Raw genomic sequence first — 19,269 nt, 5'->3', positions numbered from 1 at the left:
CAAATATTTAAAGACTTAAAGTAGTGATCTTTTTAAAGATTTTTTTTTTCCTTCCACCAAGTTCTTATTTTGAATCTCCCCTCATTGTTTCCATATGGGAAATAGTTTACCCAGAACTAGGGTTTCCTTACTGGTTAAGTGGCAGCATCTTCAAAACCACTGATCGATGTAAGACATAGCCTGGCATTGATTAGTAAAAGAGCAACATTAGATGGTGAGAGGATATTAGAAACAAACTAAGAAAAGCCCTGAAAGAAATCTAAGCCGTCTGTGTTGGGAAGCAGTAAGGCTCCTTGAATAAAAGAGAAGAAAGGAAAGAAGAAAGAGAAAAAGAAGGAAGAAGTAGAAGATAGGATAAAATGTCAGAGAGGCACAGCTTATAGGCCGCAGTGGTGAAACCAGACATTGGAAGCAAAGGCTAGTCTTTTAATTGGGTCACTCAAAAAAGTTCTCGTGTGTTGTCTTTATTAATTATCTACATGAATTTATAAGAATGGGCTGTTCTAATTGTCCTTTTTTCCCCAAACTAATATTTTCTTATTTTATTTTTTAAAATATTATTTTATTTGGAAGCAATAGAACAGGGCAGTTAATAGAAAATAGCCTTTGTGAGTATTTTATAGAAATAAGGGATTTACATTTCATCATTTAAAAATATTTCTAAGTTAAAAGTTAGGAGATGAAACAGATGAACTTAGCTGGGTGGATTTTTCATTCAGCAATGGATTTAGTGTATAACACATGCTGTGACCTTTGAATTAAAAATGGAAAACTTAATTTGTTTATATGAATAAAAACAGTAATTCTGTTCTGAAGCATAAAGAAAGGCATTGCCTGAGTTCAACTTTAGAATTATGAAAGAGGTTGGCTAAAATTTATGATTCTGAAATATTCTGTGCCACTGTCCTAGTTCTTTATTAAATTTTATTTTCATATCTCGTTGCATGGATAATCCATATGTCATACTTTTAAAATAAAAGGAAATAGCATATGAACTAAGAAAGCTGAAACTGGTTGGGTATGTTTAAAGACTAGTTAGTAATGAAAACCCTGAATAACTTACAATACAATAATATTTTATTTTGCCTTTTGATGTCTTCCACACATGTGCAAGAGATTGATTTTTGTGTTTGAACTTTAGTTTTTTGAATGAAATGTTATTTTATTTTTCTACCTGCATTTTTATGACTGTTCATTAAAAGATAGCCTTTCATTAACCATATAACTTTTCTTCGTTCTATGTCAATGGATAATGAAATTCATACTTTTGAAGTAAGAAACTGCCTATATGTTATTCTAGACTGTAGAGCCTCAAAGGCAGGCTTTCTCTCTGTGCCTTTTGTTTACTTTCCACCAGTGCTTGGTTAAGTTAGGCTCTGAATGGGAGGAAGTTTATGAGGGGGCTCCCATGATCCCCACCTGCTGGTGTTCACATACTTGTATCATGTTATATCTTTGAGTGTGGCCAGGCTTATGGCTTGGTTCTAAATGTAAAATACCACAAGGGTGACAGATTCCATTCCCATTATTACATTATGTTACGTAAGACTCTTGTCTTGCTAGCTGACCCCATCTAGAGACGGTCTCTTTCATATCTGGCTTTTAAGAAGCAGCTGCCAGGAATACTTGAGATACAAGAAACTGAATAAAGCCAACGACATAAGAAGGGAAGTGGATACTTCCCTAGTCCAGCCTCTGTTGAAATGTATTTGAGATATAGCATTATGTAAATTTAAAGTGTACAAGATGTTAATTTGGAGCATTTATATATTATAATATAATTGCAATTGTAGCTATAGTTAGCACTTTTGTAACATCATGTAATTTATCATTTTTTTGCAATTGGGATAATTAAGATTTAGTATTTTAGCAAGTTTGATGATCATAATACAATATTGTTGTCTATGTTCACTATGCTGAGCATTAGACCTCTAAGACTTACTACTCCTTTCAAGTTTATAACCTTAAACAACATCTCTCCTATTTACCCTCCACCCAATGCCTTGTAAACACCATTTTACTTTGTTTTTATGAGTTTGGCTTCTTAGATTCCACATATAAGTGATATCATACAGTGTTTGTCTTTCTGTGTCTGATATCTCAGCATAGTATCCTTAGGCTCATTCATGTTGTCACAAATGGCAGGATTTCCTTCTTTCTCATGGCTGAATAGTATTCTGTCATGTATATATACACACATCATATATATATGGTGAGTGTATATATACATGACAGAATATTATTCAGTTCATTCACCCCTTGATGGGCATTTAGGTTGTTTCCATATCTCTGTTATTATAATTATAGATATATGCCATTAGGCATTTATCCAAATACATGCAATGAACAGCACCAAAAGTGAATGTGGTAAACTATGTATGGACTTTGGGTGATTATGATGTCTCGATGTAGGTTTCTCCTTGGTAACAAATGTATCATTCTGATGAGTGATGTTGATAATAAGGAGGCTACACATGTGTTGAGAAAAAATATATGGAAAAATCTCTGTACCTTCCCCTTAATTTTGCTGTGACCTAAAATTGCTCTAAAAAATAAAATGTTAACAAATTTTTTTAAAATTGATATTAAAACATTTTAAAATAATTTCTTAATCTGTTTTAAATATTAGAATAGATTTTATCTATAACAACATCTAAGGTAAAACAATGTAGTGTGTAGAATTTATGTATTTAAAACTAACAAAGACATTGGCAAACTATTTTGAAAATTTATAAGGGCTTGTAAAATTTATTATTACAAAAATCAATAATAATAAGTCATTTTATATAGATCCATCCCTTCTTTTTCTTTTATGAAAATAGCACAGTGTTTGTACATTAGTGGTTTTCTCCTGTGTTTGCAGTCAAAACAACAACAATAAAAACACTTGAATTAATTAAAACATGGGAGCGGTAATGGTATACCAAAAATCATTTTCTTAATTCTGTTAGAAAGTCACTGGTGTTTGCTTGTGACTAAAAAGAACAATTTTTTATTCTGGGAAAAAACTGGTCATTAACATTGCTTTGTAAGCCCACTGAATTGATTCTGTGCAATACTAGTATCTGCTCAACTATAAAAATAGGCTTGTGATTTTGAAAAAACAGTATTTTAACTGAACTTAAGTGCTTTGGAAAAAGTGTTTCCAACAGTGTTGTTTCTTGTAACCTGTTTCTAGTCTGACAGAACTGAATGCTGTCTAAAATAATCATTAGTGCTTGTGGAATAAGCAAATGCAAACAATGACATTGATCACCACAACAAACATGCTGGATTTACTGTGCATAGATACTGGATAATTAGCTGTGATTTTACTGTTGGTGAAAACATTAATTATTTAATGAGTGTTGAAGTGTTTGCCTCTGAAAATCTAAAATACACACACACACACACACACACACACACACACATACATGTACTCTTTGGTAGTCTACAGTCAGGCTACATCCAATGAAAGAAAACTAAAATGAACTGTCAAAATCACATTGACAAATTCAGTTATGCCTTTTGGAAACAAATAAGTACAGATAAGTTATTTAGGTTCCAGAGTCTATGGTCCTTGATGCTGAAAAACATATCAACATGACAGGTAAGAAGAGAGAGATTAGTTGAAAAAAAAATATTTTTAAGTAGAATAAGCATGTTACTTTCAGATTTATTTCAAAAATAAAATGTGAAATGTAAGCAAATTGGAGTTTCCCATTTTAGGAGACAGCCATGAAGGTATTCTGTGTAAAATTAAGTAAATCTTGGAATATAAAACTTTTTACTTTATATGAAATACATTTAAGAAGGCTACTTAATCTGAATGGTAGAGGGCTCTAAAAACAGTGCATAAAATAAGACAGGACACTTCTTAATAAAAAGCTTATAAGAAAAATATAAATGGTGGCAAAGAGGAAAATTGTCTCCCAATATGCTCTGTCCTTACTGAAAATTTTCTGTTAAGGGGATGAAACCTGGTCCAGTGCACGATAAAGTACTGCAGCGAATTACAAATATAAGCCAACATCATAAAAGCAGGTTATTAATGAGAATTTTACAGTTTGAAAAGAGAAGGAATGTTTATCCTTCAAAGAAAGGAAAGAAAACAGATCATTCAACAGATGATGTTTTCAGCTAATTAGAAGTTAAAATTGCTATCACTTAGAAGGATGTTGTGAAATGAAATTTTTAAAAAGGAAAGGAATGCCACGGACTGGAAAGACTAAGAATAAGGTGTAATGTCGTTAAAGTTAAAAAAAAATAAGTTGAAGTAATTTCAAATGTTTGATTTATAGAGCACAATTTTAAAAGGGGCTCTATATGAAGACATGGTTCAGCCATAAACAGTTTTCACTGTGAATCGGAAGAGGATCATATCCCTAGGGCATGATTATGGTATGGTACATATTTTCTTTACAAAATAATTATTTTGGGCAAACATAAAAAAGAATTGCTCTAAAAAGAAAGCTAAAAAGCAAGCTAGACTAAAAATTAAATCACAGCAAATATAAAAGAGGTAAAGTGAAAATCTACATGGAAAGCCCCAAATATATGATTTCTTTCCTTTTCAATGAGTTATCAATAACATGTAATAAAAGTCAAACATTTTACAATATCTTGGTCTGCATTTATATATTCTCATTTATGAGTTGGTTTTGGGGACCTCCATTCTGCAATTATTAGAAAAATAGTATTTGCTACAAATTCTATTCCAATCAGAATATTTCTTATGGCAATATAAACTCTTTAAATTGAATTTTCAAAGATATTTTCAAGGAGCAAGCAATATAAACTATTCTGTTGCCACCTGGAAACTTTTAGGATAATGGGTCTTTTTTCATAACTTCAGCAAAATTTGTGTTTATCCAATCCAGCTTTGTGCTATTTCTGATCAAATGAGTTCTAAATCCATTATAAGAGGAACATCATTATAATGAATAGTGCACTACGCTGAAAGTATTTTAGGATCCTAGATAATGGCCAAGAATAACACCACTTTTAAAAATCGTTTAGAATGAAAATCATTGTCAAAGTTATTCAGTACAGTAAATTCTTTCTTTCTCAGTCCTTCTTCATCTCTTCCTAAAGTTAAAAATAAAAGGCAGCCGAAACCTTGATTAGGCATCTTAGCACAAATTCAAGGAGGGCATAACCCTGACTCGTTGTCACTAGAATGAGATTTGACCTGCGTATGTTCTAAATATTCTCTTCTCACAGGGGAGCCCATATTCTATAGACTAAGAAGAGAGACTCCTTGCTTCCTGTTCCCCTCCTATATATTCTTTCTAAACAAGATCTGAACACCTTCCAATAGCAGGCCATTTTGTCCCAGTTACAATTCTACCTGCTATTCAGGGCTGGTGCCCCAGAAAGATGAGTAAGGCAATGTGATATAATGTGACTTACAGATTATCACTTAATGGGTCAAATACAGTTATAGGGAAGGTTCTTCACAAGACAGTCTTTTGAACCATCCTCTGTTCCCTCTATGCCAAGGCAGAATTGTGCTCCAACTTTGCCAAATTTTAGTCTCTGACTGCCAAATGCTCTCTTAACCCCTTGTGTTCTTTCATGTACTGCTCCTCCCAATTGTCTATTCAAGTTACATTTCTCTCTCTCACTCAGACTCTCTGCTGCTTTGACTTATGTAAAAGTTTCTTTTAATACACGTTATACTATTTAATACGTGAAAAATAAATGTGATATTTTGTACTCTATTAAGCATTGCACTAATGAACTATCATCAATAAAGCACTCAAAATGGAATTTTGTCATCCCAGCAGCAGCAGTGTTTTTCTTCTAACCTATACATAGTATAATCAGTTAGCTTAAGGTGGGTGGGGGGGAATTGAAGATGGCCCTCAAGTATTAGTATTTTAGCCTAAAGCCATGAAATATAGCAAGTTTTATTTAATTTCTTATTTTTCCTATGCCCTTTAATCTCATCAAATAAATCCCTCTTCCATGTTATATTAACCTACTTATTCAACAAATTGGAAACCCAAGTGAAAAATAAGTTACCAATATAAGGATTCTTAATAAATACTTGAGAGTTTCCAAATCCTTAATTTATAAACTTGGTAATTCTAATCTTGAAAATTAATTCAATGTTTATGCCAATGGGCAACACTTTTATAAACAAATAATCATACATATTTATTTGAATAATTACATTTAAATGATTGGATTATCAGTTAAAATATTTTGCATGTTAAAAATTGGTGAAAAAGCTTGTTTTTCTTAAAGCATTTTATAAAGAAAATCTAAGAAAAACATTCCTTGGATATAACGATGAGCAGTCAGTGATAAATTCTTGTTTCTAGTGAGATCATTTCTTTGTACCTTTGCTTTCAGTTGTAGAGAGCAACTAATAGTTATGTACGGCAGAGTCTGTAGCTCTTCACTGCTCTGTGGTGCTAATTAAAACGGACACGTTGTAACACTGGACTGAAAGCCTAATGTTTGTGGATCATGAATAATGATTAACCGAAAGAAAACAGCTTTTCGGTATCCATTAGACTTCATCATCAGTATCTACGCAACCCCTTCCTGATTGCCATATATACATACACTGGGTTTGCCTTTTTCTACATCTGTCTAATGCCTGGGATAGTAAATATCTTTTTGAAGGAAAATCAAGTATTATTTTGTTTTTGAAAATTCTGATTTCCTATCACAGATTGCTAACAAGGTTTGCAGAAGAAGAACAAAATCAGTGAAAACATTTGCTGGTAATTAAGGATTAATTTTTATGTTCCTCGATTTTGGGGGGAGTGGTGACAGCAATAACTGCTATTAATGATGATACAGAGAAAACATCAGTGTTCCTACCACTTCTCTGCGGGACTAAGAAGCCAACAATGTGGTGGGAAAGAAAGAGGGTATTTTTAAAAGATAATTTATTTTTATTTTTAATTCTGAACTTATAACCAACCAAGGTGGTTATTGTTGTTGCCGCTTCTGTAGGTTTAATTCTTACTCCAATTTTAGTCCTCCATCAAATATCTGAACACTCACTAAGTTGCACTGAATCAGCCACATTTTAATCTCTTTTATCTTGCGCGCTTGTAAAGCTTTGTATTCAAAGTTTTTTATTCCCACTTGTTCTCTGGCCTCTTCATTGGTGTCCTGGTAAATGTAAGTCAAATTGTAAAGTGACTCTAACTTCACTATGACTGCTCTTCCTTAATAGCTATTTCCCTGTTAAGTGGACATTTTGGGGTAGGGTAGATGGTAAAACAATATTCCATCTCTCCTCTGAGCCTGTAAAATTCCTATTCTGTGTAAAAGGGAGAATTAAGAGAATGTGTATCTTTTCATATCCGAATGTATATTTCTTAATATTTTGATTACTTATAAATTATTTTGATAAGCATCATGAACATTCCCAATATAAACACAAACTGACATCTGGAAAATATAATTTATTTTTTCTTTAAGATGGAATACAGTGATTAAGGTAGATGGGGTTCATGGGTAAGGGTGATTTTCCTTCATGGATCAAATTTGTTCAGAAATCAGGTACAATAGAGGAATTTCATTGATTGGTATAGTGACATTTAGGGTGACTTGTTATGAAAGAAAGCCAGTATCACTACTTTAAAATAATCTGTAAAATATCTATGGTTTTCCTTTAATTATTTTTCTTTTATTCATTTCAAAGCTTTATGAATATAGAACATAGTACTTCTTTACAAGTTCTCATTATTTCTTTTAATCACATTGTGCAAACAGGTGCTTGTAGATTTTTTTGTTCCTCGCTTATGCAAGATGTTATCATCCTTTGTTGCTATTTTAATAAATCTGAATTCCTTTTCATCTTTCTTTCAAATACTCATTCCTAAGACCTCAGGTGTTTTAACAAGTTTCTTGCTATATTTGGCTCACCATCAACATATAATAGGTTTATTTTGTGTGATATTTGAACTGAATAAAATAAATTGATTTTGCAGTCCTAAAAGCTTTCTCAATATTAGAAGATAATATAACTGAAATTCTATAGTTGTAAATAAGGAGTATTTGCTAGTATTATGCTAAAAGTACAATCCAGTGACAAAAGAGATGAAAAATGTAATCTAAAGATATTAATAAATATATTTTTTTGCTTTTTTTTTGAGGGGAGAGGTAATTAGGTTTATTTATTTAGTGGAGGTACTGAGGATTGAACCCAGGACATTGTGCATGCTAAGCATGCGCTCTACCACAGAGATGTATCCTCCCCTCTAATCAATGTTTTATTATTAAATAGAAATCAGAAAGATACACCTGAGAGTATAACAATATTTTGGAAATCACATTAAAAAAAAAGATTTAAAGGACAGTTGTGTGATGTATAATTCTATAATTTCACATTTATTAAGCCAGAGTTTGGCTTAATTTCCCTATTGGTTTACTGGTTTCCTTCTTTACTTCAATACTGAGTTTATTCTTCTCTCATGTGTAAAACCTGACCTCACAGATATATCTCTCAAGAATCAGGTGTGCAGTTTCTCCCACTGGATTCTCATAACTTCACCTGCCACATCTAGGCTTGGGGATTTGACTCTGGCGTGAAAAGATATCTTATATGCATAAACTATTTAATCACTTTACGTAGTTTAACTGCTTTCCTTAGGGTGTAAAACATCAGTAGCAAAAACAAAGTCTCTAACTGGTTTTGCACACATTAAAAATAAATAAAATGCTAAGCATTCACTCTTTAAAAACCACTGTCCTTAGTTGTAATACTCCAGTGCATGTCCACTCACTCTTCCTTTTCTCTTAACAGCAATCATGCCATCTATATTTTTTGCTCTCTTTTCAAATTCTGCCTGTCCATTCAGGGGCTCTTTTTCACCCTATGATTTTATTAACAGCATATTATTACATAAACAGGGTGTCTTTATTTTGTTAATTTTGTACAACCATAGATTTTTACACAGATGTTTAAAATAAAAGCAAAGCAACAAAGAACAGTCATTCCTTCTTGGTAACTTCAAATGTTATTTTTTCAATATAAATGTTCCACAGTCATCTTTCAGCCAGAGTACGGGGGGCTGGGGCGGGGGGGCAGTCCAGTGACTTATGGGATAGGAGGCATTTTCATTTGAATCTCAAAAGATAGAGTATTTCAGCTGATATCTTCCTTATATTAATTTTTGTTGTAATTTGTAACAAAAAAGTATATTCTAAGAAGCTAGTATTAATAAATATGGCAAATCAACATCAAATATGGCTAGAGTTTAACTTGTGGAGTCAGGAATCTGAGAATTATACTCTCAAGCCTGTTCCTTTGCTCTGGGTAGCATATAGAAAATAGACATTATAGCAGAGTCAATCCCACTAGGTAATCCGTGATAAAGTAGGTCAGATAGATCTGGAAGATCACTGCAGGCCAAATATAACCACATGTATTGTGCATATTCACTTGGAAAAAAGCACATGGAAGTAGATACCCTCAGTAAAATCCTCTTTGTGAGTTCAAATAAACACATAAAAATGGTTGTCCTTATTACAAAAGGGTAATGGAGTCAACAGGTTTTGGACTTAAGCCAGATAGATACATCAGTTAGGAAATGCCAAGTAATGTGACAGTAACAAACACCTCCCCTCCTCAGCACCCTCAGCTCTAGGGCAAACCTTTAGTTGTCTAAAACAGCAAAGGCTTATTTCTTATTTGCTATACATGTTATTCCCTCCAAATATCTATTCCATGTTGTCATCATTTTCAGTGTGGGACCCGGGATGTTGGAGGAGCCACAGTGCAGAATATATCCACTTGTTCTGATAAACGTTATATAACAGAGGATGTTATAGAAACAAATGCCCAACCTAGAAATGACACACACTACTTTCTCCTCATAACTCGTTGACTAGAATGATCACCTGATCCCCCCAAAGTATAAGGGGACAGGGAACAATGTCATGCTACCAGATGACATCTAGCAAACAGCAGTGATAAGTAACATAGTAGGCCAAGGTCTTTGTGTCCCTTATGGCCATTTATTTTTAGTAAAAGAGAACTATAATATCTACAATTCTAACAGCTTCTTTCATGGGAAATTTTACTTTTTTTTATGTTTCTATAAAAGATTTCTGTTTACTATTCATGTTTTAAAGATTCAAAAAAGGTATTTAAATATTTTTATAGACCTCCCATTTTCTGCCTTGTGTTAAAGAATAAAAGTAGTCAGCTGACTTCTTCCTTTAGAATATCATCCTGTACCCCTACACAAGTGAACTGTGTCAGTGGCTGGATTTCAGACAGGCAGAGATTTGAAGATTTCCACCCTCAGACAGAGGGCAGGAAAATGCGAGCAGCATCTAGATGCCACTTGACACTGCCTTTGAAAAGGAACAAAAGAAGAATAAAAATCATTTCAGATGTTTTCTGTCTCCTTCTACACTGGTATTTCTATCTTTTTTTTAAAAAATAGGCTAAATTAGAGCTTTGTAAAAAAGAGGTTAGAAATGTTTGATTCTGGGTTCGGTAGGATCGTATAGAAATTAAAATAGAAAGAGAATTACCTTTGCAATGTGAAGGTTTTATGCTTAATCCTGGATCAGACTACTTATATGTCCTTAGGCAATTATTTATTCTTTCAGAGCAGGGGTTATAGCCTTAGGGGACAGATTCAGCTTGCTGCTTCTTTTTGTGTGACCTCAAGCTGTTATTTTTTTAAATAGTTGAAAAAAAATTTAATTAAAAATATGTGAAATTTAAATCTCAGTGTCCATAAATACAGTTTTGGAACACAGCCATACAGCCATACTCATGCGTCTATATATTGTCTATGGCTGCTTTTATGCTACAATGACAGAGCAGAGTAATTTCAACAGAGACCATGTGATCTGAAATTCTAAACTCTAAACTCTAGGTGATTATTCCACAGAAAATCTGAACAACAGAGGCACTGAGATTGGGGAAAGAAGTCACAAGATAGTATAGAAATAGATACCGGACTGAAAATGCGGGGCAAAATTACGTCCAAAAACTGATTTCAGAGAGATGATGGAAGATATTGCTCTGATGAAATAAGAAAGAAATCTTTATTAAAAGAAGCATATGAGAATAAGAAAGGACATTTGGTATCTGATAACACAAATAAAATGTTCTAAGATTAATATAAACATTGGAAGTTAAAGAAATTTTCACAGAAAATAAAAACATGGACAATAAGAAGTAAGAGATAAGAAAACTGAAAGATAAAAACTGGAGATCCAACATCTGGTCTAATAAGAGTTGAATAAAAAAGACAACAGATGTAAAGCTGGGTGTGAGATTTTTAAAAGCAATACAGTCAGCCCTCAGTATTTGCAGGTTCTGCCTCCGCCTCTGTGGATTCAGCCAACCGTGGTGGATTCCCAGTTGGTTGACTCTGTGGACGCAGAGCCCGTGAATATGGAGGAACAACTGCATGAAACTTGAGCACCTGCAGATTTTGATGTCTGTGAGATGTCCTGGAACCAACCCCTGAAGATACCAAGGGTCAACTGGATATATTTTTTAAAGCAAATTTCCCACTAATTGAGGGATACGTGTCTCTGGATTGAAAACTACTATACTTTGAAACTTCAGAATATGAAGTACAAAGACAAGACCTAAATGCTCCCAAAGAGGGGAAAAAGTGATGTGTACAGTCATCTGATTGTTCAGTAGCAATACAGGAAACTCTTCTCTGTGCTCATTTGGCTCTGATCATACCAGGCTAGTCCTTGAATCTCTAAGTCCTTGTATCTGCTGTCCCCCATCTGTCCAAGCAGGTTTCATTTTATCGCACTTTGCTTTATTGTGCTTCCCAGATACTGCATTTTTTCTTTTCTTCCTTTCTTTTTTTTTCTTACAAATTGAAAGTTTGTGGCAATCCTGTGCCAAGCAAGTCTGTTGGGGCCATTTCCAACAGCATTTACTCATTTCCTGTTTCTGTGTTACATTTTGCTAATTCTCACAATACTTCAAATCCTCTACCAGCAAAAAGATTATGATTCACTGAAGGCTCAATCATGGTTAGCATTTTTTAGCAATAGATTATTTTTTAATTAAGGTATGCACAGAGTTTCATTAGATATAACGCTATTTTACACTTAATAGGCCACAGTATAGTGTACACATAGCTTTCATATGCACTGGGAAACAAAAGATTCTTATGACTTGCTTTATTGTGATGTTTGTTTTATTGGGGTCTGGAAACATATCTGCAGTATCTCCAAGGTATGCCTATAATGCCTCTTATACAGATATTCATGTGGCTTGCTCCTCAGTATTTTCAGAAATTTATCCAATTATTATCAAGAAAGGATAACAGAATCCACAGTCATGTCAATGTATCTCATTAATAATATACACAAAAATAGTAAATTACTTTATACTTTTGTAAAACAATACAAAATTTTAGGCAAGATTGACCATTTAATAATACGAATAATTTGGACACTTCAGATCTTAACCAATCTCTGTCATTCTTTAGTAACAAGTTATATCTTCTGATACTATTGCTTAGAGTTGTGTTTCTATTTAAAAATTATTTTGCCTGCCTAATAGTTCCGTATTTAAGAGATGAATTAATAAAAGTCATGCCTGAGATTTTCTAAATTCTGTTCCTCATATTTTTGTATATTAACATTTTTGTATTTTAACTTTATAAGCATTATGAATTTGCAAATTTAAACCATCTATATCCCACATCCATTCTACTCCTTTCCATTCGCAGAACAGTGGAGGTGATTAAGATTAGGGTGAGGAGCAGAGCTTTCAGTGCCAGGGACTGTATTTAGGATTTTGTATACAGCACTACAGGGGACACAGAAACTAAAGACTGAAACAAAACCATGATAAATTTCAGAAACCTAGTCAATTCTGAGGATATGGGAAGTGGAAAGTCACCATTTTAAGGTAGTAAAATTAGTATGAAAAATTGGTTTATAGAGTCAGCTTTATCACTGAAGAAACAAGAAAATACATAAATGGGGCAAGAATAAGTGTGTGTGTGTGTGTTTGTGCGTGTGTGTGATTGTGGTTATAGTGGTTAAGGGAATAGTGAGGTAGGATGGAGCAGGAAAATCTGGTCAGTTGTGAAAACACCAGCTGGCGTTTATACATTTATTTTAAGAGCTGGTATGGATCGTGGCGTGTGTATCATCAGGGTAGCTTAGAAAGGCAGAGGTCAAGTGGACATCACACTACAGATAACACAGCCAATAAAGTGAATCAAATCTATCTGACCACATTAAATTTCAGAAAGTCATCTGATAGCACTGATGTGACTGATGAATCCCTATTCTCCTTTTACAGGTAGGGCAGGTGCTGGTTCTGTGTCTGCTGTGAGAACTGTGGCTTGTACTGTAATCTTAATAGCCTGACTGATGATGAGACTGTCAACATTATAATGCTGTTTTCTAAACCTTGAGCCCGTGTACATCAAACACAGAATAACTGTATTTGTCCTAATACACTGTAGAAACTGCATCATTCATCTTCTCCTTCTTATTGAAGTAACTCCTACAATCTTTACTTGTCACAGATGTATAACCAGAACCACCAGTATATTCATACTTTCACCCAGGGTTCTGTTTTCATTATTTAAATACTGTCACTCTTCAAAATGTATCTATTATGGTCTCCCCCTCCCACAGTTTTTCAGGACCTTTCTCCTTACTTGATAATAATTTATATACACCTAAATATTACTGTGATTAAAGGTTAAAGTGACATCTCTATAGCTATAATTATTCCTATACTTATATAATGCATACACACATACACATACATACAATATAAAAGTTTATATACATATACATCTGTATGTATATAGGTAGATGTAGTTATCAAATAAAATCAGAATGTAAGGTCTCCAGCAATAATATAAACCTTCCAATCACAGTCTCTGTGTCTTCTTAAAATCTACAGTTTAAAAAAAAAAACAATAAAATCATTGTATAAATACTATTTAAAATACAATAAAGAAATAAATTACTTCTGTTATTCATGTGCTTTTCATATTGTTATAATATGCAAAAACCTTCCCCTCAATATGATTATATTTGGATTCACATATAGATATATATATGTGTATACACACATCACACACACGCACAATTTCAGAGTTCCTGCTTTCAACAGGGATTAAAAGTAGAAAGAACAGACTAGCATCCCACCTTTGCTTAGTTCTTCATTTAGCAGGTGGTGTGGTTAACCCCGTGAGACACACAGGGACCAAACACTGCCAGTCTGCCTAGACCTAGTAGGGGCCTCATGGAAGGGCTGTTAAAATGGAGAAGGCATTGGGCCATTAGGGTTGTCAGTAACATTAATGCTGTTAAGTGGGACATGGTAAAAGAATTTTAATTATTCGTCTTCTGATGCCTTTCTGTCACACACTGGCTCTTGGAAAGTTTCTGTCAGATAGAAGCCCCCGGGGCAGATTTCTGAGGAGATTATAGGGTAGACAAAATATGGCATGTATAAGAGACACGGACCATCCATAAACAGAACTGATACTGCTGCCCCATCAGGGTAATTTTCTCTGTAAGCCAAAATATGCACACTCTACTCAATACAGAACTCCAATCTATTCAAGCCCCCACTTGAAGTAAAACCTATTTCCCATTCCAGGAGGACTGAGAGTTCAAAACAATATGGTACAAGGCCGGTGTTCTTGTCCTAAGGTTTAAGGCTGGACTTTCTCTGATAACCCCATTCATTTAAAGCGCCTTTGAGAGGAATTCCTTGCACATTTAATTGACAGAGTATGCAAAATCAACCAAATAGAACTGTATACAAAAGAGTAAGTTGCCAATCACGGGTGATTTAGATAGCTTAGAAAGGGCTCTCTCATAACTACATATTTTTTTTTTCCTTGTGCAAAATAAACTGGATTTTAAGAACTTCATCTGTCACTAATTGCAAAATACAACGTGCCTGGTTGTTCTGCTGATTTGTTCAGGTAATTTTCTAACTATTTATTTAAACTTTGTATGCATAATGAATTTACAGCTGATCCCAACCATGATTATAAATACAAATGAAGTATTATAAATTATCATGTAAAATGCATAACTAGAGAGTAATATCTTAAACTAGCGCTACATTTAAATAGCAAAAATGGAGTGCTTACAAGTTGGATAACTATTAAGTTGAAGACAATAAATATATCTCCATTAGGGGCTGACTGCTGCTTCTGATTATCTAGTGTTAAGTTGTTCCCCACTTTTAAGGGCCTGTTTATTTCATATGAATGTTATACAGTAGAACAAAGCTATTCTAGATTAGAACATATTGATTATGTGCTTGTATTGAAAGGCGATGCTGTACCAATAGCATTCAAAATTGTGAAGAATTAAAATAAATATGCAGGCTAAATGAGACAGATCTGTAATAGATATATGACAGGAAAAGTTGAAGTTTGGCCTAAATAAAAGACTAAGCCAAGTAGCCATTGAAACCTATTATTTGTCAGATCTACCCATTTACTCAGGATCTTACATGTACACGTATACAAACACACAAGTCCAGCACACACATGCGGCTTCTGCCTTTGCCCGAAGCCTCCACCTTGGGCAGGTAGGACCACTTCACCTACACCTGTGGATTTACTCTCATTCCAGAGCCTGGGACCTGTTCTGATCTCAGCAAAGCTTAGTATAAGTAGTTCTAGGTTAATATATTGTCAGTGACACAGGCAACTATAGAGGAACTCTGCAGTGTGTTATGTTCAGATAATTGAAAATACAGTTAGCTTCTGGTAATTAATTTTTAAATGTATGCATGTATGAAGTTAATGAGATTAGTTGGCTTTTTCAGAAAGCACACAGATCCTGACTCAAACCTTTGCTCTAACACATCCATTTTAGAGACCCTACATAAACCACTTATAGATGTTTATAGTCTTAATTTATAAAGTGTGAGTATAACTTCCATATAAATACATCCATAGATAATCATTATCACATGAGGATTTTATGGAATTTAATGAATTAATACACAAAACATGCTTATTCTAATTCATAGTGCATACTGTATGCTCAGTAGATTTTCTTAAGTCGGGATGACTTCCTGATGAGAGGAGGAGAGCAGAAATGGAAGTGCATGACGATGGAGAAGCAGAGAGTAAATGTTTGATTGTGTTTCTCTAGGACTGTGCTGGCAAGAGCTACAATGAGGTCTGGAGACATGAATATCGTGTTGTGGGGGAGTGTGGTGCACTTGGCTTCGTCAATGGACCAGAAAGAGTATACATCAATACCAGAAAGAGTATACATGATGCTAGGTCATCTTTGATTCCTCCTTCTTCTGCACAGGCCACAACCAAACCATCAGCAAACTGATCTGACTAGGTCTCATCCCGTCCACTCATCCAATAAGCCAGGCACAGTGTCAGAACCGCCTCACTGGCTAAGGCTATTTTCAGTGCAGCAACCAGAGCTATTCTTTAAAATGTATGTCAGTTGTGTTATTTTTCCATGATAAACCCTCCAATGGCATCTCAAAGTAGTGAAAAGCCAGTGTTCTTTACAGTAGCCTGCAAGTCTCTAACCAGTCTGGCGCCTGCGTTTCCAGTCTTGCTCCAGCCCCAGGGCTGCAGGCTGCTGCTCTAGGGTTTCTGTACTTGCTGTTCCCTCTGCCTAAAACTTTCTTTCCCGGATACCCATGTGGCTTCTCTCTCATTTACTACTGGTCTCTGCTCATCATGCAGCTTCTACAAATATCATCCCACCCTGCCACTAGACACTCCCTAACTTCCATCTCTGACTTTTACCTCTCTCTGTAGCATTTATTATCTTCTAACATAAGGCATATTTTCTTGCTTTTCTGTTTATCTTTTCCTCTCCCCTCATGCATGCCTTCACAATCCAAGTTCTCTGAGTCCAAAAACTTTGATTGTTTATATTCCTAATGCCTAAAAGAATCCCTCGCTAATTGCAGGTGATTATTAAATGTTTATACAATTAATAAAGATTATTCTAATGCTGTGCTCTAAAAGCAATAGTATAATTATTCTTTCAGTTTTTCATACATAATATAGGAAAGGGGTATAATGTATTCCAAGCAAATACTCAGAGGAAAAGAACACTCTTTTCTTACAAAGCAGTACATTAACAAAAATATCCACTTGGTGGAATATAGTGGAGGAATTCCAGGATCAAGGTCTGATGATGTTTGACTAAGTAGAATTTTCTTAAACTAGAAAAGGAATGTCCAAAACTTACCTAGCAAGTCACTTTAGTAGGAAGCTCATAATATATTTTCATGGTGAATTCAGTCTGTCCTTCTACCCCTAGTGAGGCTGTCTAATTATTCCTCAATAGATATTACCTATTCTTTTCAGGTTCATCTTATATTTTTAAAAAGACCAAACACCTAATCCTTAGAATTTAAAAATTTGCACCTGTGATCATTTCAGCATTCTTAGAATACATGTATTTGAATGTGCAGTTTCTTTAATAATTTACATAATAATGATAATTCCCCCTGTATCTATAATATTTTAGTCTTATCAAAGTTTTTTGATGTTCATTATTATCAATGTTGATGATGTTTCGCTTATGAACTACCTTCTAATCCCCTGGTTAATTTGGTTATTTAGTCACAAATACTGGGTGGATAAAAGGTGAGAGTGCTTGAGAATCGGTTCTGAATTATTTTCATGAATGGCAGAATCTGCCTGTAATCTATTCACTTCACACAGCAAAAGCTTCTGGGAAGCACTGGAAAAAAACCTCAGAGGAGCTGTCATCTCCCCCAAGGGGGTGACTACATTTAGATTAATGTTGGTGCTACTGCATTTCTCTGGCGCTTAGGAAATTACTGCCCCTGAAAAGGAATATCTGAGATTAGGGAAGAGGGCAGACATAGGAGCTTCAAAAGAGGAGAAGCCAAATTTTCTCATTTTCTCAGAAGCACAGTATTACCATTTTTCTGGCTATTTTGCAAGAAAAAGCCAAATAAAAAGGCTGCTATTTAAATGCATATTCACTCTATAAAATTCCAGTCATCTGCTATCAATATAAGCAGATTTTTTATTGTTAAAGGGCTATATATTTTTAAAGTTTCCTTATCTCTTAAAGGAAGACTAAACAGATTTGAAAAGTTTGTGTTACACACTTGCGTGCCAAATACAGAAATAGTTTAAGTGTACATCATATTTTAGACAATGGGTTGGGGTTTTATATTTATTAATTCATTCAACACACACACATGACACAAACTAAAGATGAAAGATTGAAGCTCAGAAGTTCAGGACCATGCTCAAGGTCACGACACCAGTGGGTTCAGAGATGTATTTAGCCTTTGGTCATCTCATTCAAAGTCCAGAAATTGTTCTCCTATGGTCATCGCTACCTCTTTTGATGATCGAAAATAGAATGAATATATTCATAACTATATTTTTAACAGCATGTTTATATGCTAGTATTCTCTGTTATATACTTTATGTCCTGGCATGTCTTTGAAAACGACATCTTGCTTTACCTGAGGAAAAGTAATTGTCAAAGTTAGTCTTAATGATATCATTTCTCTTGCTTGTTCTACTTCTGAGTTATATTTATCTTGTGGTTTATTTATTTTGGCACAGCAAGATTCACAGCTTCCCCTGCAATTTCATAAAATGTTTCTTGCTTCATAACCTTGTTGGCTGCCCTAATTGCAATGTTCCTCCAAAATCAAGAGAGTTGGGGCTGTTACAGTTTTTCTGTCTAATTTCATATACTTTAAGCACATATAGGCTAGAGCATATTTGTGAGTGTCATGCACGGTTCTCTTCCTCCATTTTCCATTCTTGTTGTCTATACTCCATGATCTTCATGGAGATTATTACACCTTAAAGTTTTGGCTTCAGAGAATGTTGAGATAAATAGTTTTGATTAGTTTTCATATTGGATTTACATAATTCATTTTTTCTATGAGTGGAGAATATTGCTATTCACCTAAAAGTCGTTTTTTTTTTTTTTTTTTTTACAAATTTCAATATTTGCTGCTCTATTTGAAAATGCTAGCCAATTGGAATTCATTAAACAAGTTGCATAGTCATATCTGCAGTATCAATATGACACATGTGTTTTCACTTGACTCTTTTTTTTACATGCCTATCCTAATTTGGAGGACACTGTTACATTGTCCTTTTAGTGATGGTTTATTGTCTACAGTAAAGCAAACTTCAGGACAAGCCTTGGAAATGGAAGACAAATAATACAGATCTGCCCTCTCGAGCCTTATGAAGGTAGAAAGTATACCATGTATCTCAATACAATGCAGTGCTAAATTCATTCCAGATAGTCAAACAGGACACTGCAAGTTTATAAAACAATGAG

At 34.3% G+C, this 19,269-nt stretch overlaps 2 long non-coding RNA genes across 2 annotated transcripts in view; one reads left to right on the top strand and one right to left on the bottom strand.

The window, feature by feature from the left end:
• LOC116657458 overlaps positions 1–19,269 on the top strand; it is an 84,387-nt gene that overhangs the window by 44,968 nt on the left and 20,150 nt on the right. The window lies entirely within an intron of this gene.
• Positions 1–19,269, bottom strand: part of LOC116657456 — a 40,062-nt gene that overhangs the window by 3,932 nt on the left and 16,861 nt on the right. The window lies entirely within an intron of this gene.

This window comes from Camelus ferus, chromosome 2 (assembly GCF_009834535.1).
Source record: "Camelus ferus isolate YT-003-E chromosome 2, BCGSAC_Cfer_1.0, whole genome shotgun sequence".
In the NCBI taxonomy this organism is placed as follows: domain Eukaryota; kingdom Metazoa; phylum Chordata; class Mammalia; order Artiodactyla; family Camelidae; genus Camelus; species Camelus ferus.
This window is presented reverse-complemented; position numbering and strand designations above follow the sequence as displayed.